Source organism: Neolamprologus brichardi, chromosome 11, assembly GCF_056152115.1.
Source record: "Neolamprologus brichardi isolate AB-2024 chromosome 11, ASM5615211v1, whole genome shotgun sequence".
Lineage (NCBI taxonomy): Eukaryota > Metazoa > Chordata > Actinopteri > Cichliformes > Cichlidae > Neolamprologus > Neolamprologus brichardi.
In genome coordinates this window covers 730,135-755,000 of record NC_142114.1, presented here as the reverse complement: position 1 = coordinate 755,000, position 24,866 = coordinate 730,135, and the positions used below count along the sequence as shown (strand labels likewise).

At 40.0% G+C, this 24,866-nt stretch overlaps 2 protein-coding genes across 3 annotated transcripts in view; one reads left to right on the top strand and one right to left on the bottom strand.

Annotated features, from left to right (window-relative positions):
- The window catches only part of pomgnt2 (protein O-linked mannose N-acetylglucosaminyltransferase 2 (beta 1,4-)), a 31,958-nt gene extending 12,884 nt beyond the window's left edge, over positions 1-19,074 (bottom strand). Inside the window, exon 1 of the mRNA XM_006796003.3 lies at positions 18,778-19,074. The gene's annotated coding sequence lies outside the window, so the exon portion shown is untranslated. The remainder of the gene's footprint in view (positions 1-18,777) is intronic.
- A 5,282-nt stretch (positions 19,075-24,356) lies between these two features.
- The window catches only part of snrka (SNF related kinase a), a 51,069-nt gene continuing 50,559 nt past the window's right edge, over positions 24,357-24,866 (top strand). The window contains exon 1 of one of the 2 annotated variants that reach the window (XM_006796005.3): positions 24,357-24,528. The gene's annotated coding sequence lies outside the window, so the exon portion shown is untranslated. Of the gene's footprint in view, positions 24,586-24,866 lie in introns of both variants that reach the window. The other variant, XM_006796004.3, reaches the window with a different exon arrangement.

Genomic DNA, 24,866 nt, shown 5'->3' with positions numbered 1-24,866 from the left:
GTTGTTTCTGTGATGTATTGAATTACAATGTAATTAATTACAAGCACTTCATAAGTTTCAAATGCTTTTATTGAGAATTACATCACGTTTATGCAAAGAGTCAATATTTGCAGTGTTGGCCCTTCTTTTTCAAGACCTCTGCAGTTGGCCTTTGCATGTTGCCAATCAACTTCTGGGCCAAATCTTAACTGATGGCAACCCATTCTTCCATAATCAATGCTTGGAGTTTGTCAGAATTAGTGGGTTTTTGTTTCTTCTTGAGGATTGACCACAAGTTCTCAATTGGACTGAGGTCTGGGGAGTTCACTGGCCATGGACCCAAGATTATTTGTTCCCTGAGCTACTTAGGTATCACTTTGGCCTTATGGCATGGTGATCCATCATGCTGGAAAAGGCACTGTTCTTCATCAAACTGTTTTTGGATGGTTGGAAGAAGTTGCTTTCAGAGGATGTTTTGGTATCATTCTTTATTCATGGCTGTTTTTTGGCAAAATTGTGAGTGAGCCCACTCCCTTGGATGAGAAGCAGCCCCACACATGAATGGTCTCAGGATGCTTTACTGTTGGCATGAGACAGGACTGATGGTAATGCTCACCTTTTCTTCTCTGGACGGTCCTTTTTCCAGATGCCCCAAACAATCGGAAAGGGGCTTCATCAGTGAAAATGACTTTAACCCACTCCTCAGCAGTCCACTTGGTGTACTTTTTGCAGAATATCAGTTTGTCCCTGATGTTTGGGGGTTTTTTTGGAGAGAAGTGGCTTCTTTGCTTCCTTTCTTGACACCAGGCCATCTGCCAAAAGTCTTCGCCTCACTGTGCGTACAGATGCACTCACACCTGCCTGCTATCATTCCTGAGCAAGCTCTGCACTGCTGAGCTTGCTGCTGCTACTGCTACCACAGCTGAATCATCTTTAGGAGGCGGTCCTGGTGTTTGCTGGACTTTCTTGAGTGCCCCGAAGCTGTCTTCACAATAATTGAACCTCTTTCCTTGAAGTTCTTGATGATCTGACAAATGGTTGATTTAGGTCACATCCTTGCCTGTGAAGCCCTTTTTTTGCAAACATTCTCACCTGAGTTGATGAGAACATTATTGAAATGATCTCAGCAGGTCCTTTTATGGCATAGGTGTCAAACTCTGGCCCGCGGGCCAAATTTGGCCCGCAGCCTAATTACATTTGGCCTGCGAAGCCATACCAAATTACTATTAGAGCTGGTCTACTGGTATTATACAACTAATATATATATTGTTTAGTATTAAGCTTTGCTTGTTCCATATTCAGTTTTTCAGCAAAACTTGTTTGAGTCCATAAGAAAAGATTCATTCTTATATCTGGAGGAAGATTTTTTTTTTTTCCAATAAATATTAATGTTAGCCCGCGACTTTGTTCCAGTTTTGAATTTTGGCCCACTGTGTATTTGAGTTTGACACCCCTGTTTTATGGCATGAAATGCTGAATGATGAAATGCAGTGGAAATTGAATTTTTGAGATTAAGTTCATTTTCATGGCAAAGAAGGATTTTGCAATTCATCTGATCACTCTCCATAACATTCTAGAGTATATGGAAATTGCTATCATAAAAACTGAAGCAGCAAACTTTGTGAAAACCAGCATTTGTGTCATTCTCAAAACTTTTGGCTACGACTGTACGTACTGACTTTCCTACTCTCAATCCAGGAGTCAGAGTTGGTGTGATGATGATGATGACGAAGGACAGTACTGTCCTTGGTTAAAGTGATTAAGATCTGGTGACTCTATAAGCCTTAGCATACGGCATTTCATTGATCCGTCCTTTTGAAACTATTAAGTGACTTCTCATGCCCTGTGCATGATGGCACATTGTTATCTCGAAAGACACCTCTCCCTTCACAATAGAAATGGATCGTAGGATAAGGATGATAACTCAGAAACACAGTGCATTGATTCGCTGTGACCATTTCCCCCAAGACATAGGTGAACCCAATTTGTCCCTGCAAAATGACACTCGCAGTTTAACAGACCCAGCAGGACCCCTTCTTATAGACATGGGTTCAGGCTTTTAAAAGGTGTGTCCTGACAAGAAGAGACAAAAGCCCCATTTCCATTAGTACCTACTTGGATCGATCGGTTTACAGGGTTTTCCATTAGGTCATAGTACGTGGTACCAGGTAGGGATGCGCCATATCATACCGTTCACGGTAATACCGGCAACAATAAGAAAATGAAATATCGTGATAGAATATGGGTAAAACGCGCATGCGCAGTGCCTTTGTTTTCATACGCACGTGGCGGAAAAAGCATGGCGGCAACAGAGAATGAGAAGGGCGAAAGCAGATCGTTAAATGAAACAAATGAACCAGAATTGGTTTGTAAAAATGCTCCAACTTCAGTGGTGTGGAACTGGTTTAGCTTTAGTCCGTCAGATACACAACAAAGCACTATTTTTGGTAGAGCATGCCAGCGGGGCGTCGTTATTACAGTGTTTTTTGGAAAATACGGCACACTTAAAACCAATCCTTTGATTTTTCTGAAAATCGACAGTGCCTCTTATAATCCCTCGTGCCTTATGTATGAATTCTGGTTTTGTTTACTGACCTCAAAACGATTTTATGTACACGGCGCTCAGCAATCTGTCAAATGTTTCAGTACGACTTTGCTAAGCTACGAACTGCACCGCTTGATGGATTGTCGGAGGATTACGGCTATCGTAGGCAGGAGCCTCGCGGAGTGATACGTACTGTGCTTCAACATAATATTACCGTATTGTGTGTGTATAACCTCTTTTTAAGTTTTGTGGATATTATACATGGTTATGCTGAGGATATGTTGGCCAATTTCCACTGGAAATGCCTTTTGGTTAAACTGTCAACAAGGAATTTGGATTTGCACTGTTAAATTTTTATATAACTTTAATGCACATAAAAAACAGCTGCTTGTTTAAGTGAAAATACATAGATTTTTTTTTTTTGCTCTAATAAAGTTGTGGAGTTGTAAAGTATTTTGTCTAGTGTCAATTATATCATCAGTTATATCGTTATCGCAAATTTTCAAATATATATTGTGATAAATATTTTTGGTCATATTGCCCTGCTCTAGTACCAGGCACTATTTTAGTACCTGCTCCCCCGGGGTTCCAAGCAATCTGAGCAGGTACTAAAATGTCAGACTGCATGTCACCGATTGGCGGATGAGTAGTGTCCCTCCATGAGTCTTGAGAGCATCTTGTTCACAAAAATTAAAACTGCCATTTTTAAAACCTGGCAACAAGGGAAATGGCTACAAAAAAACGACTCTGCGTTTCTTCGAGTCTGACAAAAAGCCACAGACCGGGCAGCAGGTCAGCTCGACATCCACCTTTTTTTGTAGCATTTGTAAATGGTAAATGGTAAATGGCTTGCATTTGTATAGCGCTTTACTTAGTCCCTAAGGACCCCAAAGTGCTTTATACTACATTCAGTCATTCACCCATCCACACGCACATTCACACACTGGTGATGGCAAGCTACATTGTAGCCACAGCTGCCCTGGGGCGCACTGACAGAGGCGAGGCTGCCGGACACTGGCGCCACCGGGCCATCTGACCACCACCAGTAGGCCAACATGGGGTTAGTATCTTGCCCAAGGATATTTGGCATGCAGCCAGGAGGCAGCATGTGTCACATATTAATTACGTTGCGGGACACCCAGACGCATTGCTATGACGACAACCAAGCACGTTAAGTAGTATCGGATTGTAATAGAAAACCAGTCAATACGGGTCGAGTCACGGCGAGTCGATCCAAGTAGGTACTAATGGAAAAGGGGCTTAACAGCACCGGTGACAAGAAACCGCAGAATCTCAACAAAATCCAAGATGCTAGAGATCCCAAGTTATACTTTTCTCAAGTGATTTAAGCATCTATGACTACAGTCAGCTACAAAAGAATTCATATCAAACCAATCCACTTTATGTGGACAGTGTATTTGGCAGTTTAATTAAAAATATTTAACAATATATCCTTTATTACGGTATAAACAAAATAAAGAGTTGTTCCTCAATATGGATCAAATCATACAGACACTGAAACTTTGCTTGTTTTAAACATTTCCCCTGCTCATTCAGAGATCCTTTCCTACCATGTTTTCTATTTAAAATTGAAAGCAGCATATGAAATATTCAGTGAATATCTTCCTAGCGATGAGCTGTAGGGATGGAGGAATTGTGAACAGAGCAAGAGCGAATGCAATAGCTTTGAAAGGCTTACCTGATGTCAGTCAAATGACTTCATGTCACTTGATGTGCAAATACAGTTTAGCATTACACGAAGACTGTGTATTTTGTCTCTTAAAAGGTCCCTTTACTTTTTGCAGTTTAATGTCTTGTAGAATTTATTTAAAATAAATTACATTTTCTGTCACGATTCCACACAAAATAATCCCTTCAGATATCACAACTGTAATTACAGCCAAAGTACTGAACTAAGAACGTGAAACATTTCTAAAACCCTTCTGTCGTTATGACTTTAAGCTATTTAAAATGAGAATCAAAACAAAATGTGAAAACAAAATATCTACAAAAAGTGAAGAATATTTAACATTTTCTGATGATACCTTCTACTGCACATTGACCAGTATGAATAAGCCATGACTGTAAGGTTGATTACAATATAAAATGTTCATTTCTTTGTGCCATAAAATTGTGTAAAACAATAATGCAATATAATCCCAACATAGTATTTAGAATCTACTGAAATTAAGTAACTGATGTTTATCTCTTGCAGGTTCAGCCTTGGTCATTTTCCTCAGATGAGCCTGTTCTCATATTACGTTAATATACTCAAAAGGAATCAGGATATTTGGAGAAATGTGATTAAGGCAGGACATGAGAGAACATGTTTACCTGGTTACTGTAATACTATTGTTAAGATGCAGTAGCAGATCAGATCCCCCCTCCTGCTCTTCCCAGCCATTACTCCCAACTACTGTAAGAAGGTACCTTCTAAGTGACACAAGCGATGAGGCTTACTTTTCTCTACTAGCAAAAAAATGTTTCTGGCACAACTTCACCTGCTTCCAAGGTGCATGGAGAGGATGAAATAATTCACAAAGCAGGAACTCCAGCAACACTTGAGGGAAGATGAACAACTTTAATAATTGACCAACGCGTTTCGGCTTGTGGCCTTCATCGGGGTCATAGTTACCACCACCCCCCACCCCCCACCCCCATCAGTAATGATCTTGTCTGGTATTTACTGTGTTCCTGCTTTGTGGCTACTTTTCTCTACTGCCAACAAATGTTTGCTATGGAAATTTGCTCTTTGCATCCAGCTGTGCTGAAACGGAGCCAGTATTATTATTTTGAAACACTAATGTTTTGTTTCCACAATTATGAATGAATTTGTAAACTGGTTAATTTTGCTAATTGTGCTCATCAAGCAACCATAATTCAATTCAATTTTATTTATATAGCACCAAATCACAACAAAAGTCGCCTCAAGGCGCTTTATATTGTACAGTAGATACAGAGAAAAACCCAACAATCATATGACCCCCTATGAGCAGCACAAAAACTCCCTTTTAACAGGAAGAAACCTCCGGCAGAACCAGGCTCAGGGAGGGGTGGCCATCTGCTGTGACCGGTTGGGGTGAGAGAAGGAAAACAGGATAAAGACATGCTGTGGAAGAGAGCTCTCTCTGGAGTTATGAATCACACTTTTCCATCGGGCAATCCGATGGACGAGTCTGGATTTGGCAGTTGCTAGGAGAATGGTACTCTGATTGCATTGTGCGAAATGTAAAGTTTGGTGGAGGGTCGTCTAAGGAGCTAAGAAAGAAAAGCGTCTGGACTTGCTTGAATGGTGGAGGTTCATTATCTGGATCATTTTCTGGATATTGATAGAGTTTGACATTTTAATGCTGTCATAATCATAAGAAGACTTTAAGTACATACATATATTGTTTTACATTGTTATACGAAACATACATTTCAGGGCTCGCAAAATCGCTAGCCTGACGTCCCGGGGCTAGCGATTTTTCCAGTTGGGCTACCAAAATCTATCTCAGCCCTGCCCGTCAGGCTATTATAGGAAGGAAAAATATATGTCAATGCTTTTGCATTCTTTCGAAAATGTAGCTGAGTAATTATGTCATTGGCATCGATGAGCCACTGTCAATATGTGACATATTGAAATCGCGTTTGAATTTGCGCTTGCTTTTTGCTTTCACTTTGCAATCGCGCGAACGGTGTGTAGAGAGCAGCAGCACTGATTGGTGAGTGACGATTAATTGCACACCAATTCCACTGACATCATCTTATAAATCGTTAGCTTACTATTCAAACATGACAAGTGAAATCTCCCACAGCAAGCTTAAACATGTGAGAGGTTGATTGCGCAGAGAATCGCTGACCGTTATGTAAGTACGTGTGTAAAAGCAGCAGGATTTAGGACGACATTTTAGTTCTGCTCAGCCAAATAAGACAGGTCAGGGTGAAGAAGGAGCAGCCAAAGAAAAACCTACCACAAAACGGAAAAGTTATGACAAATCAGACTATGAGGCAAAAAGAAAGCGGTGAAGAAAAAGAAAGAAATGTGCAAAGCCTTCAATAACCTGATTGGTAACACGTTTTTCCATCAGGGCTTTCACAACCGTAGAATTGAAAACTTGATAACAACACCCAGGGAAATACTTGATACCATTTTCGGTACCACCAGGAGATTATGACCTTATCCTGAAACAACAGAAATAATGGCGAATGTCATGTCTCGAAAAAGTTAACTTGTATATTTTCAACCTATTTTCCCAATTATCAGTTGAAATTTACCAGAAATATTTCAGATTAAGATCAATATCAAATCTCTTCTGACACTTAAATTGGTAATTGTATACATAACTTAAAAGGAAAGCTGTTGGCTGCTGTGGCCTGCATTGAAAAAGGTTAAATCCGGTCTCTGAGATTTAAACTCCCAAAGTTTTAGTAGACCATAGCACTTATGGTATCAATTTGAAACTCCTACAAACATGGGTGTCCATATGTTGCCCACCCACCCCACCTGGTAGGGTGATGACAATACCCCAAGCCTTTTGCAGCTGAAGCGGGAAAATGACTAAAAAAAAAAACAAAAACAAACAAACAAAAAAAAAAACAAATCGATGCATTCTGCATGCAAATCAATTTCATGTTTACATGCGTCAAAATGGTCCATAGCTTCAGGCTCATGTGCATATGCTGCCCTCCGTACAGCTGCATTCCACGTGAGTGAAAGTCACGTATCCGTGACTAATATCACCTCTCGTTTCCTTTTGACTGATAATTAAAACTGTAATTGGGAGGGGGTGGGGGCTTTGAAAGCGGCAAACATCAAGCAAAATAATAGCAGGTTATAGTATTTACTAATTCTTAAGGAATTTTAAAACAAATAAAATCTATGTTGTGCTTATTTTAGAAAGAGACCAGACATGATCCACAGCCATTCTCCACTATCCAGAGTCGTATGGATCTCCTCCATCAATTGATGGAGGAATGCAAACAGTGTGTGGCGTCATACTGGTTTAAAACAGCAAGCGCAATATTGCATCCTCCATCATTTGTAGCATATTAAGGGCCCATAAGTTCAATTCAAGAGTTGGTTCTTAAGCTGCCAAATGTTACACTTTATTCTATCTTCTCAATTACAATCACTGTATACAACAGTATCAAAGGACCCCTGCTCCCCAGAACCCCCCATTACTTCTCACCAATTGCATTAACATCCACTGTCATGGGTGTATACAAAACCTTGCCTGCATTAGTTTTGCATACAGGATGTAGAATCATCAGACATCTTTGCATCCCTTCAGCGCTCCAACACTTCACATCTACTTTTTTTTTTTTTTTTTACTGTCATGCGTTTCCACAGCAACACATGACAGTAAAAATAGGCACATAATTATTATCAACCATCTACACCAACACCAGGGCCCTTCAGGTGGTCCTCAATCCTAAATAAATTCTATGCATTTAACCTATCTAGTCTAGTTGTAGGACTAATGGACAGACATCATGGCTCTAGCTGTAAGCCCCTGCAAGTCACAAAGAGAAGTCACAATAAGAACATACAATCTCGACAGAAAATGGCCCAGGTTCAAACCCAGGTATCAGTACTGACCACACAGACATGCTGCCTTTATTTTTGTGTGAAGATGTGAAAAATAAAAATACCTCTCAGGGAAAAAGACTTTTCTGTCTATACATCAATGACTCTGTTCTTTTTAAAGAAAAAAAAACATGTAAGGTCATTAAAAATATCAGACATTTTTTTAAACCATAACCAATCAGGCTACAAAGAAGAAACACAATTAGCGAGTTCATTACTATGAGCAACCATTACTTGTAGTCGTTTGATTTATTATTAATGTGAAAATATTGACTAATAGAACTTAGTCAAGACATACCTGATAAAAGCACTAAAAACTAGTTGAATAATGAGCACGCAGCTGCTACTTTTTATAAGCACAGCAGGTGTGTGAGCCTGTAACAACAGAGCCCCCTGTTAGCCCAGTTCCATCAGCATGTGACTTTACACTGTCATTTTCTAGCAGCCAAATATTTACAACAGATTTAATAAATGCAAGGATTGGGGTAGTCAAAGGCTGATTTCACTATGATGAAATTCTGCATTAGTTTTGATGCTTATTTTCCTAATATCCAAATAAAATTTCAAAAGCAGGGCTGAGCACACTTCACTGTACAGTAATGCGGCTCACTCATACATGAGCTAGGCTAAGAACTGAGCTAAGAACCACAGCACAGGCTACCAGACTAGTTAGAAAATCCTTTTGTACATCAGCACTTCTCTGCCCAATAAACCGTGCGGTAATGTGCCCACATGTATAATAATTTTCATCAAGCTGCCTAAAGTATGCGTGAAATGGCATATATACAGTATATGAAGCAATGTGGAAAATAGCTTTTTCAAAGAAGACATGATTTGGGAGCAAAAGTGGTCTATGCATGAAAATAGCTTCAGCTTGTTTTACAGCCTTAGTTTTCAAGTAAAACGAAGGACAATACAGCTATTTTTGGTCTAAATTGCAAAACAATGTTTAAACAGCTTATTTTAGGCTTGAAATATAAATTATGTTACATGGATACAAGAAAATTATTCAACCCAATCTACCAGTGAGGCCAAAAACCTTCCTGTTATTGGCTTGATGCAGCATTACAGGCTGACACCACATAATTGCATCATCAGTAATACTTAACAGTACTGCTTTCATAAGACATCTACAGCTTAGTCTGTGCTGCATCCACATCAGTGTAGAAACCACTGATGTCTGGTTCTTTATATGTTGTACCACACTACACATTACATGGAAAAAAACAAAACACGTGACCCAGCCACTATGAAAAGGTGAAAGCAGGAAAGTATTTTTGTGTCACACATCAGGTGAGCAGTTTTCATTCAGTTTTCATTCATTAAATCATAATTCCCTGTGATTTTCTAGAAGTTGTGACATGAGCACTTCTTTAGACCAGCTTGGACTGGGAATTGATCAGTCTGTAAGCTCTGTATGTACTAATGTTGATAAAGCAAAACACGGTCAGCATCATCAAATGTTGATCAATTTGGAAGGGAACTATTTAATGGCTAACTAATGCTGAAATACTCTATTATACTTCCATTCAAGACAATGACAGTCTCATTAACTACTAGACAATACCATCCATCCATCTTCCTCTGCTTATCCGGGGTTGGGTTGTGGGGGAAGCAGCCTAAGCAGAGGAGCCCAGACCTCCCTCTCCCCAGCCACCTCATCTAGCTTGTCCGGGGGAACACCAAGGCATTCCCAGGCCAGCCGAGAGATATAACCTCTCCTGGGTCTGCCCCGGGGCCTCCTCCCTGTGGGACATGCCCGGAACATTTCGTCCAGGAGGCACCCAGGAGGCATCCTTATCAGAATCAGAATACTTTATTAATCCCGAAGGAAATTAGATGTCCGAACCAGCTCAACTGGCTTCTTTCGATGTGGAGGAGCAGCAGCTCTACTCTGAGCCCCTCCCAGATGGCTGAACTTCTCACCCTATCTCTAAGGGAGAAGCCAGCCACCCTTCAGAGTAAGCTCATTTCCGCCGCTTGTATCCACAATATCGTTTTTTCAGTCACTACCCACAGCTTGTGACCATAGGTGAGGGTAGGGACGTAGATTGACCGGTAAATTGAGAGCTTCACACTCAGCTCTCTCTTCATCATGACGGACCGGTACAGCATCCACATCACAGCAGCCACAGTACCAATCCGTCTGTCAATCTCCCACACCCTTCGTCCCTGACCCATAGTGGGCACGCCACCCTTTTCCAGCTGAGGACCATGGCCTCAGATTTGGAGGTGCTGATTCTTATTCCCACCGCTTCACACTCAGCTGCGAACCGTTCCAGTGCGAGCTGGAGGACATCATCCGATGAAGCCAACAGAACCACATCATCAGGCTACTATCTAGTACTTCCCTGGTGGGGAAGCCTGGTCAAGTTTCTGTTGTGGCAGTCTTCCAGACTCCATCTCTGGCGTTTTAAATTTTTGCTGGCAATAGAAATCTAATCTCAAGATCTGCCTGAAAGCAGAGTACTGCAGGTTCTACAGCCAGAAAGTGTACGGTCACTTGACTGAGGATGCAAAGGTGAACAGGGATTGCCATTGGAAGCTGAAGGCCAACCAAAGTATAATAACAAAGTAATAATAAAGTATAATAGAAGCTTTGGTGGACAATGTGATGAGCTTTTGTAAATAACTATATACCAGCTTTCTCAAGTGTAGTTTTCCTATGGACTCAGGAGCACATAGAATGATCCTTGAACATTTCGTTCTTCTTGTTACAGGTCAATTCACCTCTTTCTTTGAACTATCAATCACTGCTCTCTCCATACTAACACCAGTGTTACTGGGTTACTCTGGAGATGGTAAGCACCCTGATGATGTGGAAGGTAACACAAGGCTGTATTTAGCGTTTTAATGGGGATCCTGGAAAGCCGTGAAGTCTCAGGGAGGAGTGGCAGAAGTAGCCTGTGCACTGTAGCTGTTCAGCTGGTCCCAGCTGTTCATCATTCCTCATAGCTCACCATCCCTTCCCTTTTAGAGGTAACCATCTCTCTTTTTCCATATCTTTATCTACTTTGAAAATCACCTCAGAGGGCCTACCCCTGCCTCTTTCAAAAACAGATTGAAAAAAAGAAAAACAGACACTGTATCACTAGCGTCCTTTCTTTTCTCCCCTGTACCTGTTTTTAGTTCCCTTCGGCCACTTGATTGCTGAGCTTTTCTGGCTGTGATGATGTGTCCTTATGTGTTGTCATCTTTATTCCTGAACTAAATGTGGCCTGTCAGATTGGATCAAGCTGCCTGGAGCTCAGTGTGGCACCAAAGAGAATTAACGGCCCAGTAGTCGTTATCTGGCTGTACAAAGACAAGTCACATAGTCTTTCTCTCGTTTTGCATGTCTTTCTCAAATAAATTTGGACAGACAGTTAAACACACTTTGTTGGGTTACATAAATGCACTGCCATGCCATCCAGCACGGAGGTACAAAATCAGCCGGCTGCTTCATCACAGCTGGTAGCATGTCAGAAAATCTTCCAGGTCTGTGTTTGACACATCTCATGTCTACCCACTTGCCTAGATCAAACTGAGACAGATTACTTGACTGTTTGATAGCCAGCTCTTTAACAACATTTTCTTGCTTCCCTATATCATTTGCTAACAGTGACCCACTGTGCCTTCTGCAATATAGCAGATATAACATCAAGGCTTTTGTGCTGTCTCTTCTCCCCTAGGGATACAGGCGATGCAGAGGCTGGCGTGGACAATCTGCAGAATGTGTGTGAGTAAGTGACAGACAGACAAAAAAGGAACAAAGTGAGAAGGACAACCTCTGAAAACACTGCAGCACAGCACTTCAGCGCTGCCTCAGGACAACAGGCAATATTCCAGAGAAGGGACCGAAATAGAACAGGAAAAAAAAAAAGCTGGATGAACACTTAAGGATATCTGCCAGTGAACAAGATCTCAAGTTGCTGATCCTATCCGTTTTGGAGACTTGGGCATGGTGGCAGGGGAAGAAAATCTTGAGCATCCTTTGGTGTTAAACTACTGTTGAAGGGTATGTCCATTTTCACTTGAATTAGAATTGTCTGCAAATAGTGACATATTAGTCCTTAGTTGTTAGCATTAACATTATCACGCCTGTGTGCAGCAAGGATGATGCAGACAATAACAAAATCTGTGTCAGGATGAAAAAGTAAAGGTACGATTTCAGTCTGAAGACATCTGCTGCCAGTTCTGCACAACTGAAGTTAAAGTTCCCACAAGAAAATCTGACTACAAACTACTCCAACATCATTTATCTACTTCTAAATTGCTGCTTTGTTTGTCATCTACCATTAAATTGTTCCTTTGTCTGAGTCATTGATCTTAATCTGAAGTCTTTTTTTTTCACTTCTCTGTAACAGCAATGAGTCTTAGCAGTTTGAGAGATTTCCTCACAGTTTCATTTCTGAAAAAAAATGGCAAGAGATGCCATTAACTAGTCAAGAATTTATATTCTCTGCTGTAGCTAAGCATACTAAAAATACCTTTAGAAACTAGTGCTAGAACTGAGCTTTAAAATCCCTTTACAGTCAATTAATCCTGAAAGAAATAAACATACATGAAACGACTCACTAGTCCTCCAAACAATATAATCCATCCATTCATAACCGTACTTAGAGTCACTTAACAGGGTCACACGGGCAGCATTCCAAGCACAAAGGGATGTCGGTGGTTTCAGAGGCAAAAATAAAATAAATAATAGATAACCACAATTTAGTACCACCTTTACACTTAATTCTAAATAGATATTTTCCTTCTGTTCTTAATGAAGGCTCTGGAAAATGTATACTTCTTGTCCCTGACACTTTAGGTAGGGCAAAACAAATATCAGGTCAGTTAGAAACCCAAATCTTAGGAACTTAAAAGCTTTTTCACAGGATCTCCATGCATAATTCATAGCCACTCTGAGACAAGAGGTTTCACTAACTTCTGTATTGCTCTGAAACCCAAACAAAGAAGGATTTCTTTAAACTACAGCCTAAACTGCATTTAAAAATGCAATGAGTGTTTGAAAACCTGGCAGCCTGCAGTGGTCATATGCGATAGAGCCTAGTGAGGAACTAAATGGAAGACGGTCCTGGATGATTCCCAGAAACAAGCTTCAGACCAACCAACCTAGTCTTTATACTATACATAACTTCTGGTGTAAAACAGAGAAATAATTTTAGGAGACACTTCTGATAAAGCACCGGTTGGTCATACCTATACTAGCAACAGGCTTCGCATTGGAGCTTGTTAGAAGATCAGACTCAGAGTTTCTTCCATTTGGAGCCAAAGCCTTCCAAGTAACATATGTTTGTGTTGTCCTACACACTCTGAAAGCACTATGAACCAAGCCAAACGTAACAAAATACTATATGAAGGTTTCTGGGGTGTCACGCTTTTACTATGAACACAGCAACAAACGTCCAATGTCATGGGTTTAGGAGCTGCTAAGAGAAACATGAGCCAGCTGTCACTCATTCAAGTGTCAGACATTAAAGTCTTCTATAAACTGTCTCAACAGCACCCAAATTAGAGAGCCTGAACTTAGTGAATGGGAGCATAATTATTCAATGAAAGAAAAGAAAAAGATGATTTTTGAATAGGAATCATAAGGTACTCCCACATTGGCTTCAGCCCCAGTATAATTGCCACAAATGGCTTATTACAGTCTTCTGAAGCCAAAAGGCCAAAACCACCCACAGGTACTTCCCAGCTGTAGTGGGTATTCTTGAGCTTATAATCAACACACCGTTATATGGGTCAACTGCTCTGAATATGAGCTGGTTAGGAGACAGTACAAGAATTGTACCTCCTACGCTAACATAATCAGAGCTTTATAAAATACCGCTTCTGCTGGCTCACTGTTCTACTTTGCTGACATGGGACCAAACTAACTGAGTTCTTGACCTTCTTTGTTTTCAAGTGTAGTCCTAGTGTTTACCAGAGAGTTATAGACCTCTATCTGGGGTGATTTATTCTATAAATAACCTATAAATTTAAATAACCAAGTAAGTCTCAGCAGAGCTACCTCTCTCTGAGTCTAACTACAACTCTATCACTGTAGCAGCGGATGAACCATTTCTTCATGAGCTGCAAGTCCTGGTTAGTGCAGGACTCTAGCTCACAGCAGAAGGTACCAGCTTCAGTCCAAGACAGAGGGATTGGAGTATGTCAGTGGAGCATGCTCTCTGGGGAAGCAGCTGAATAATATCAAGGACTGCAATAATGGTGAACTGGCCACTGGGCCAGCAGGCAGGAAACTTGTGTGTGGAGAAGAGCCACAACTAGCTGGTTAGCAGTGACTGAACTTTAAAACAATCAGATCTTGCTCAGTAAGTTCAGCAGCTCAGCAATAAATTGGCACATATACTTGGCCACCCATTAATATATATGTGTGGCTCATCCAAATAAAAACTAAAACAATAAAACATTGAGCCCACTTAAAACCCAAAGTTCAATAAGCTTTAGGAAGATGACCTTCATGTAATACCTAAAGTGTTCTCTAATTGCATTTTTCGTTACATGTATAATGAATTTCTAACAAAGGCTGCAGAGTGCTACACCCTCCAAAGCATGCAGAAAAAAAGAACAAAAATGAAACATCAATTTCAAACGATTTTTATGAAGGATGAAAAAAAAAAAAACATGCCTAAATGACAAAAGCCTGGATGTGCCTCTTCTGCTGCCATATTCACTGACACTGTGGGTCACTGTGCCAAAAATGGTGCCTTCCATTTATCTGACTCATGGGACTGATGATTTGAGGCACATGTACATCAGCTCCACCACCAGCCTCTTAAGCTATGATCACCTGAAGAGGCCTCTTATGGTCTAAATCTCTCTCCAGAGGCGTTTGTCTGCCTTTGCAGTGGTATGTTTTCTGACTTAGCCTAATGCATAATCTGCTTTCCCACAAACTGAACTGAACCCATACTGTGTGCACCAGAGTTGCTGTAAAAAGTAATGAGAGTCAATTTTGCTCAGCACTTAGGGGATATGGAAATGCATAAATATCGCTTATTTCCACTGTTAAAAATGTAGGGGTCTTCACAGAGGGGACTCAAAATCCGCTAAATAAGCCAGAGCTATAGTGAAAGGTTGCAGAGAATGGCTTTGAATTATTCCAAAGACAAGAGCAGAAATGCAGATCATATTGGAAGTATAAAAGGGACAGGGCAAAGAAACAAAGCCAGGTGACACGTCAAGTCAAATCGCTTATGGTGATGTAATCAAGATGTGACAAGATAACCACTGGATCACTTTATTGGTAAATATAAATTATTGAAGGAACACAAGTATGGTTTTAGGGAAAATGGAAGTACTACTTATGTATTAATGGTGATGTTGAAGAAAAGCGACAATACTGATCTACAGACTCTTAATACCACATATTACAGTGAATTATTGAGAAAGTTGGAGACATAAAGGCACAAGAGAAATAGCTCATACCTGGATTAAAAAGCTTTTTGGAAAATAATGTGAAAATTCATTCATCATTTTTGTAATTTAGAAAAGGCTACATTTAGATATTTTAGAGATTGGTCCAAACATTTTTTATGCTTTTTGCACTGATTTTAATGTGAGTAGCTTCCCACTTACCCTCTATCTTGCTTATGGAACATTGCTTTTCAACAGAAGACAGATGGATAAATTGAGGGAACGAAGGTTTGCAGATGTGCAGCATTTTGAAAATGACTACCTTTGCGGTTCTGGTGTTAAAACAAACATGAATTCTGACTAGGATTTCAGTCTGTTTGGATTAATGTCTGATTCAGAAAACATGCAAAAAGAATATTGGAAACTCCAGAAATATGAAATAACATCTTGTCTGTGAGTTTATCAACCATGAATACCACAAAAGCTTCACTGTGGTATTTTTATTTTCACAGCTCCAGTGTCATTACTGTGAACACCTCTTGTGAACCAATATAAAGGCAACGGCAAGCCGGTTTCCATTTGCTCAGAGTGCTAGGTTACAAAGCTGCACACCAAAGGACCATGATCAGCGTGATAGTTATTCTTATTTTTGACAGTACTTATTATTATCAATCAGCTGATAAATGAATATGACAAAAGGGGATGTGTGGGATTAATCCTCCCTCTCTCAAAGGAAAACACAGCTATGGATGCATATGAATGATGTTTGCCTTAGATAATCACTGACTTGAGTCAAGTGCTGCTGACTCTTATAATTACAGTTCGAAAATACCTTGCTTGCATTCTGTGGTTTAATCTACAGTTTGCTTTTGAAATATATCATAACTTTCTTATCACACAAACAGTGGCAGTTGGTGGTTAAAAGAAAAATATATATATTTTTGGGTGGGTGCAATTGGGTCTGACAGATCAAACAATGAAGGTCATGAAAAAAAAACACAAACACAAATAACCCAGCTGTTCTACTATACTAAGCCTGAAAAAAGGTGAAGCTTCATGCTATTGTACAAGTGGCTACAGCTGCTCTCATGTCTTTTGCACTTTTCTGTTAAGTGCTTTATCATATAGCCTGCTGGGGAAGGTTTGTGTATATGCTCTCCCACGGTCCGTGGACTGCTGCTGTCTAATTCTGGATGGTCGAGTTCAAGCCCTTTGATTCTTTTCTTCGACCGACTGCCTTAAAAACAGAGTGTTGCTGTAAACAAACAACTGATTTTAACTTTGTTTCAGCAGCACTTGAAGTCACCATTCTTGGTCAAAAGCTAGCTAATGAGCATCTCTTCTTCTTCTTCAAAACAAGAGTGGCTGTGGTGTGACGATGTGTGAATGACATTGAATCAAATTCTTAAACAAGGCAGGTAATCCATGCCGAATGGTTCAGGATGCACAAAATTGCACCCCAAGGGGGGAATTCGATGCTCCAACTGACATGACATAAAAACTTTCAGTGTGTACGTAGACTCCCATTACTCTGTTTAAACTAAGTGCATGTTATTTACAACATCACCCAAAAATCTATATTCAAACCCTTCATGGTCACAAAACTGAAAAATTGAAACTGTTAATTGCATTAAAGGACTTTTAAGAACCATGTGGAACATTTACCAAGAAAATTAGAATAGAATGACTTTATTGTCCAAATTAATGGAAAATTGTCAGAATAAAAATTCTGGTGGCTATCAGCCAACATACATACATATGCATATAAAAATTCAATACAACTATAGAAATAAATCACAGCATCTTATTAATTAGTATGCTGATTGCTTTTGGCACAAATGATCCCGTATACACCTTTTTACTAGCTAGATGCATCCTATAAAATCGTTCAGAGGTCATTACTTCAAATTCAAAATAAAGGTGTTCACAGTCTGCAACAATAGGCCGGGCTTAAGACAGCCTGATGACAAAGCTTATCCAATGAAGTTTGGTGTCGACCAATCCTGTTCAGTTCTTCCTATTTTCCACAATCGAGGTACCATACCAGACTAAGATACTGAACTGAAGCATGCTTTCAATCAAGCTGACATAAACTCTGTCCACAGTTGTGGCTAACTGCAGAGCCTCCCAATATCCTGATAAGAAAAAAAATTCTTATTAGCAGTCTTGTAAATGGAATTAGCATTAACTATAAAAATTAATCTTTACATTAATATATGTTCCCAGACTTCCACCGACTGACCAGAGAGTGAAAGACATTTTATGGAGCCTGTATAATTCAAGACAAGCTCTTTCAAATTAATTAATTAAAATTAATCAACAACCAATGAGAGTTATACCATTATTCCAACCTACATTCCTGAGCAAAACAGTTAGAGTTGCTACAAAAGAGATCCACAACAGCTATGTCGTCAGCATATTTTAACATTTTCGCATTCCTATCCTGCAGCTGCATGTAATTTACATAAACATAAACTGGCATAACGATGGAACATACCGTTGAGGGGCCCCGTAGTAACGTGATTTAACTGACAAAATTTATTGATGACAAAGGTTGGTTATGTATGTAGAAACAAATCTTGATTTAAATCAACAAGTTGCAGGCTCATGCACTAGAATTGCACACTAGAATATTGTGCAAGCCACAATTTTTGCTTGATTAACCTTCTAGGTCCACCTTGAATCCTCTTGATTCTGTGGATCACAGTGCATTACAGTTTATCACAGGTGATTACTGACTTACTCACCATTGCACCTTATATAAATAAGTGGGGTGATCCTACCTCGCAAATCGAAGAGAGCAGCACTGTACCAAGGCTCGATTGCAAATAGTGCCTGCTTACCTTTTTTCTTAGACTGAATTTAAGCACTGTACACAGCACCTCTTAGATGTACAAAACTATGAATGTACATTCTTTTACCTTTTAACACGTAATATTTATTTATCTTCAGATATATTGTGGTGCTATATGATTTGGCTATGTGTCTAAATTTGCTATATGGTTCTTGGAAATAGATCTCTTATTTTAAAACATACATTTTACATTTATCGAATTTATCATTAAATATAATAAATAACAGCTAAAAAAAAAAAATCTTAATAATAATCGTAGCTACATGCATGAATGTATTTTTCAGGTTAGGTTATGTACTACTTTATACAAACACGTCAAACACATCTATACGTGAGCTGGTAGCCGCTGGACACGTTTCCCCCTGTGATATTTACCAACACCTGCAAAGGCAAAGCCCGGTGACAGTGAAGCTGAAGGAATTTCACAAGAACAGAACTGTGTCCCAGCAAAGCAAAAAGCTTTGCCTGAACTGCAACTCTTACCTTAGGTCTAAGTGAAAATGTTGATTTTGTCTTTCAAGACAGTTGAGAGGTTAGCTCATTTGGGCAGCATCAGCGTCTCAGTATGTTGCAGAGTCGAAAGCAAAGACGTGTAGTGGAAACGGAAAGAAAAGCATACCGGTGTACACAGCAGCTGTGAGTAACCAAAAAAACACCCGCGTGTTCAGTCATGAAATTTCTCCGAGACTCGGCCGGGGGTTTTTGCTCTTGTTTACAAGCTAGCCTAGCGCTCACAAAAGCAGAACCAGAGAGATCATCTGCCTGAATACCGACTCCACTCTGCTGTGTCCAGTCTCCACCTACCGCCGAGGGGAATCCCGCGCTCAGATCTCGCGATGACACGAGCTCTCTCACAAACGCTCCTGTGTGTAACTACCTAGTAGTGATGTGCGATACCACTGATTTCCTTTCCGATCCGATACCAAGTAAAATTCAGGGTGGTATCGACGATACTGATCCTATACCGATACTCTGTACAAAAACTTAATGTTTAATTGTATTTCATAATACAATATAGAATTGCATTATGTAATTGTAATAATAATATAATAATATAGCTTCATAATGATTACAGGACATCAGACTACTTGTTCTTATTGCTTAATGATGCAGAATAATCATATAGAAATAAAAAAAACCTGAAGTTGTGCGCTATTTGAGCATGTTGCCTGCCTGCAGCACTAAAGGACTCCGCAGGAGACGCCTGTCTCACCCTAGCAGCACCTGTCCCTCTCCTCCTCTTCAGTTCGCCTCAACATAAGCTCATCATATTCTGTGATATGATTTACTCTGAGGTGTTTGACGAGGTTAGTGATGTTGCCACAACACCTCACTGTCTTGCCACATGTATCGCAAACTGCGTCTTGGCTGTTTGTGGAGGTAAAATATGTCCACACATGACTCTGTTTACGCTCAGCCATCTGCCCGTGAGTGCCTTTAGGAAAGGTCAGAGCAAATCTGATCAATGTGAAATATATTAAGACATAATAAACTGATTGAAAAGTCCAATCGTGATGAAACTGATGAAGTAAAAAAAAAGAAAAGAAAATAATGCAGCATTCATTTTATGAATAGTTGCAGCTCTGCTTTGTTGGACAAGATTTGAACTGATACAGAAAACAAACATGTGAAATTAAATGTTACATATGGTACAAGACAATTGAAATGGTAAATGCAACTGGGTCCCAATCCCAGAATGGGTCATTTGGCAGATGACAAGGTATGTACTGACAATTTTGCCTAATATTTAATCTGTTATTATTAATCTATTGTAGGAACCTTGCATTATTTGGATCATCGCTGGTGGGAAGTGCACTGGTGTGTGATGGGAAGACAAACATAAAGCAACACTCCCATCTTGAGTTTGAAAAAAGAAAAGCAAGCAAGAGGATTGTTTCTGTTGTTACTCCATCTATTCATAATCTCTTTATAAATACAAACGCAGCTCTGTCATAACCAAAGCATAAGGGAACATGAAAGTGACTGATAATCCTGAAAACCAACCGGTTATGACAAATTAAAGGATGACAAATAGCTTCCAGAATTACTTTAGTGCCCCTTGTTATAGACACTGCTCAACTAACTGGCTAACTTATTAACTAACTAATTAACTAATTAACTAAATAAATAAATAAATACATGAATAAATAAACATAATAAAGGAACGCTTATTCATCACAGTATATTATCAGGTCAGTTAAACTGGGGTATTAATCTGCTCGGTTAAGTAGCAGACAGGGTTGTTAATCAGTTTCAGCCTCTTTGGTATTAATGAAGTTAACAACAGTTGCAACACTGAGATAACCACTAAAACAGTAATGGTTGTACGGGTGGAACCCACTGAAATTTGTTTCAGGATGACAACTGCCCTACAAAATGACCTTTCTTAGTGGGCCCTGTGCTCACTGCTCAGCACTGTAGAGCCCAGTTGGCATTTTCATAAAATACCAGAATTGTCAGATTGCCCACTGGTGCTGTGTATTTTCACACATACTCACACATACTAACATGAAATCCTTCTTCATGTGACAGATGTGAAAGGAAGACAAGTCATTAGAACTTTAAGCTGCCTTGTTGGGTCTGTGATGGTTGAGGGAGGCATATGGGATGCACAGACCGTGCATATAAAAGCCTGGCCTCATGTGATGAGAGTGTGCAGGCAGTTCCTAGAGGATGAAGGATTTTATACCATTGACTGCCCTCCATGCTCACCTGATGTAATCCAATAGAACACCTCTGGGACTTTATGTTTTGGTCCATAGGACACTGCCAGGTTGCCCCTCAGACTGTCCTGATGCTCAGTCATGCCCTGGAACAGATCAGAATCAGAATCGGAAATACTTTATTAATCCCGAAGGAAATTATCGGTTACAGCAGGCATCATGCTGGATAGCACATGTGCACAAACAAAGGAACCCTCTGACCAAACATACCCTACACAAACATCACATTGGGGAGACAGGTCAATGAGGAAATCCCACAGTAAACCATCTGTCGTCTCATTCAGAGTATGCCACAACATTGTCAGTCATGCATGTCAGTCAAGCAGATTGTTTCAACTTTCCTCTGTAGTTTGGTAATTTCCATCAACCCTGACCCTGGCCCTGTCGCCATCAATTGGTACTTTCTCTTCTCTGGCCAAAACCTAGCCCTAGACACAACAACAAACTGCTCCAACAAGAGATATTTGGTCTTGTACCTGCTTAGCTTCCAGAATGAGATTAAATTGGCACATGCTCAGTGTGTTATGGCAGTACGCTGTTGCTTTGATCACAAAGTAAGAATTTATGGATTCAAAGGGTGAACCTGGGCGTATGAACTCTCACTCAAACCCCAACCCTATCCAATATTCTAAAGCCCTAACCCCATCCTTGACTGTAACGGTAACCATTGGAGAAACCCAACGCCTGGCCCTAATCCTATTGGTTAGAGGTATTGCTTGTTTTACCAAAAAACTAACATTAAAAATGTATACTCTTTGCCCATTTCCTTATTTTTTCATGATCTTTCTCTACACATCAGGAACATTCCCATTCTGAAAAAACAGGATAAACTTTAAGCCCCTGGTATTCCCAGGTGGTCTCCTATTCAAGTACTAACCAGGCCCAATCCCGCTTAGCTTCTGAGATGAGACAAGATCAAGCAAGCTCAGGTTGGTATAGCTGTAAGCTTATCCTTGTAGCACAAACTGGGAATTTATGGATTTGAAGAGTGAACCTAGCTGTACTGTCTCTGTCTCTCGGAACTACAACCTTTCCAATATTCTGAAACCCTAATTTTCTAAAACCCTAACACTAACATGGTACATGTGTATTCTTTCATGGGCCTCTGCCTTATTTTTCAAGGCTCTTTCTCTCCACATCAGGAGCAGTACCTTTCTGAAAAACAAGAAAAGCCTATAGCACCTGGTATTCCCAGGTGGTCCAAGTACTAACAAGGCCCCACTCTGCTTAGCTTCGGAGATCACATGAGATAGGGCATGCTCAGGGTGGTAAGCTCGCAAGCTGCCACTTGGAGCAAAAACTGGAAATTTATGGATTCAAAGGGCAAACCTGGGTGTATGTTCTCTCACTCAAACCCCAACCCTACCCAATATTCTAAAGCCCTAACCCCATCCTTGGCTGTAACCCTAACCATTGGAGTAACCCAACCCCTGGCCCTAATCCTATTGGTTAGAGGTATTGCTTTGTTTTTACCAAAAAACTAATATTAAAAATATATACTCTTTGGGCTCACAAACTGGGAATTTATGGATTTGAAGGGTTAACCTAGCTGTGCTGTCTCTGTCTCTCAGAACTCCAACCTTCTAAAACCCTAACCTTAACCCCAATCACTGGCTGTATACCTAATCGCTGAGGTAACTCAATCACTGGCCCTAACCTGATTGCTCGGATGTTTCTCTTGTCTGATCAAAAAACTAATATCAAAACAGACACTAAACTGTCCCAACTAGACACACATGGCTTTTGGACATTACTAACAGGTTATACAAAATGGATGCATTAAATGTGTACACTTTAATGGGTCACTGCCTTAATTTTCAGTACTCTTTTTCTAGACATCAGGAGCAGTGAAAAACAGGAAAAGCTTACAGCACCTAGTATTCCCAGATCCAAATACTAACTATATGTATGTATGCTAAACTGTCAAAAGCTGCTGCCTGTCACACAAACTGGCAATTTATGGATTCAAATGATAAATCTGGTAGCCACTGCTCCTGTTGCTCTTTACTTAAGTGTAAATAAAAACTTTGAACTTTCCAACTATTTTTGAGTCTGCTTTGTGAGTTTGTGCAAGAATTCGGTATGACAAAGAGGAAATAGGCCTATGAGCTGGAGAAGCAAAACTGAATAATTTATATGTTAAATTTAGCTCTGCTGTATTTGCTCAGCATTTATGTAGCTACCATAGAGCACAACACAATGGGATATGAATTACTCAACTTTATCTTGTTGCACATAAACTCTGAATGTCTTACATTTGTTATGTATTTATACGTATGTCTTTGGATTTTGTTATTTTTCACTGCACACATTTCAACATGGAAAATGCACCTTCTTTGAGTGGAATACTTCTGACTGAGCGAGCAAAAAATAAAAGTTGCAACTGAATAATGAAAGCACCTGTGAGGGGAAGCTGGATGTTCAGTGAATCATTGAGCCAGATAACATGCCTTACTGGCTGATCAGGTATAGGTACACTGTGTGATAGAGCAAAAATAGAGAGAAAAGGTTTAAAGATCACAATTTTCAACTAATAGAAATGCTGAACAAGAGAAGAGAAAGGATGCGGAGTAAAGGCCTAAACATAGATCTGATTGTCTGACACTAGGTGTCAGTGCACACCTTTTACTGCAAAGACCAAACAACAGAGACAGGGAATGTCCAAAAATAAGGTTTGTGTTAAAGTCTTGAAGTATGGAACCCAATTATTTCAAGTTGATTATCACTTTTGACATTTATCTTTTTTAAAAATCAAGGAAGAAGTAAAGTACTTCCTGCTATCTCATAGTAAATGTGTCATTATTATTGTTATTATTATTATTATTATTATTATTATTATTATTATTATTATTAACATTATCGTTATTTTTGTTGTTGCTGCAGTATTTGTCTACAATATTTGTGTTGTTCAGCAACCTTTTCTAATCAAGACCGTTTGACGTCAGAGTTGAATGCGGTTGATGATGCTGATATGCTACCTTCAAGTACTCCTCGAAATAACCTGTATTCAGTCTGCTAGATTGTGAATATATACAATTTGCTGCCTGTCCAAATAACTACAACCTTATTAGTGTCAATTAGCAATAATAACAAAAGCGATCAAAAACAACTAGTGTCTATACTGTAGGTTCCATGAAAAAAATGCTACCTTGTTATTGCATTTAAATTTTTTTTTAATGGTTTTGTAGTTAATCGTGATCCATATCTATTCAAGAAAGGAAATACGTTTTATACCTTGTGTATAATGCTTAAAGCAATTCTATGATAAGTGTGACGGTGTGACATTTTTGACACTTTCAGCACCCGAAGGCAGCACCACAGCCCCGCCGTTTCGGCTGGGAGGATACTACCATTCCGATTAGGGCAGCTGTTGCCAACGATGCAATGCCTCCTTCATGGAATGAACGCTGGGCATAGGCACCGTGTAGTGCCGTGGTCTTCTTGAAGAGGCTGCACCGTCCTGGTCTTTTGTGATTAATCGCCACAAACAAACAGCACCGGAGCGCATAAGGTACCCGGTGAAGACTTGGACTCGCGGGTTTATGGTTAGCGGAGAGAAGCTGGAGCGGTGAGCTGAGTGAACCGTAGTAACTTTAGCTTGCTATATGCTACATGCTAACTAAGGCTAGCTGGGTGGTATTGAAAGAAACACCTGTTCACCTGAGTGACCAAAACGAAAAATGAGTTTGTGTTGAGAATTCTGTAGGGTGGGCTGGTGACGTTCCGTTGTTTCAAAGTGATTAACGTGAGTCATCCGGTAAGCTAACATAGGATCAATCAATGAACAACGAGCTACCCCCCTTCCCCGGGTGGGAGCTAACGTTAGTTGGTTGTGCTACCTCCGGGCCC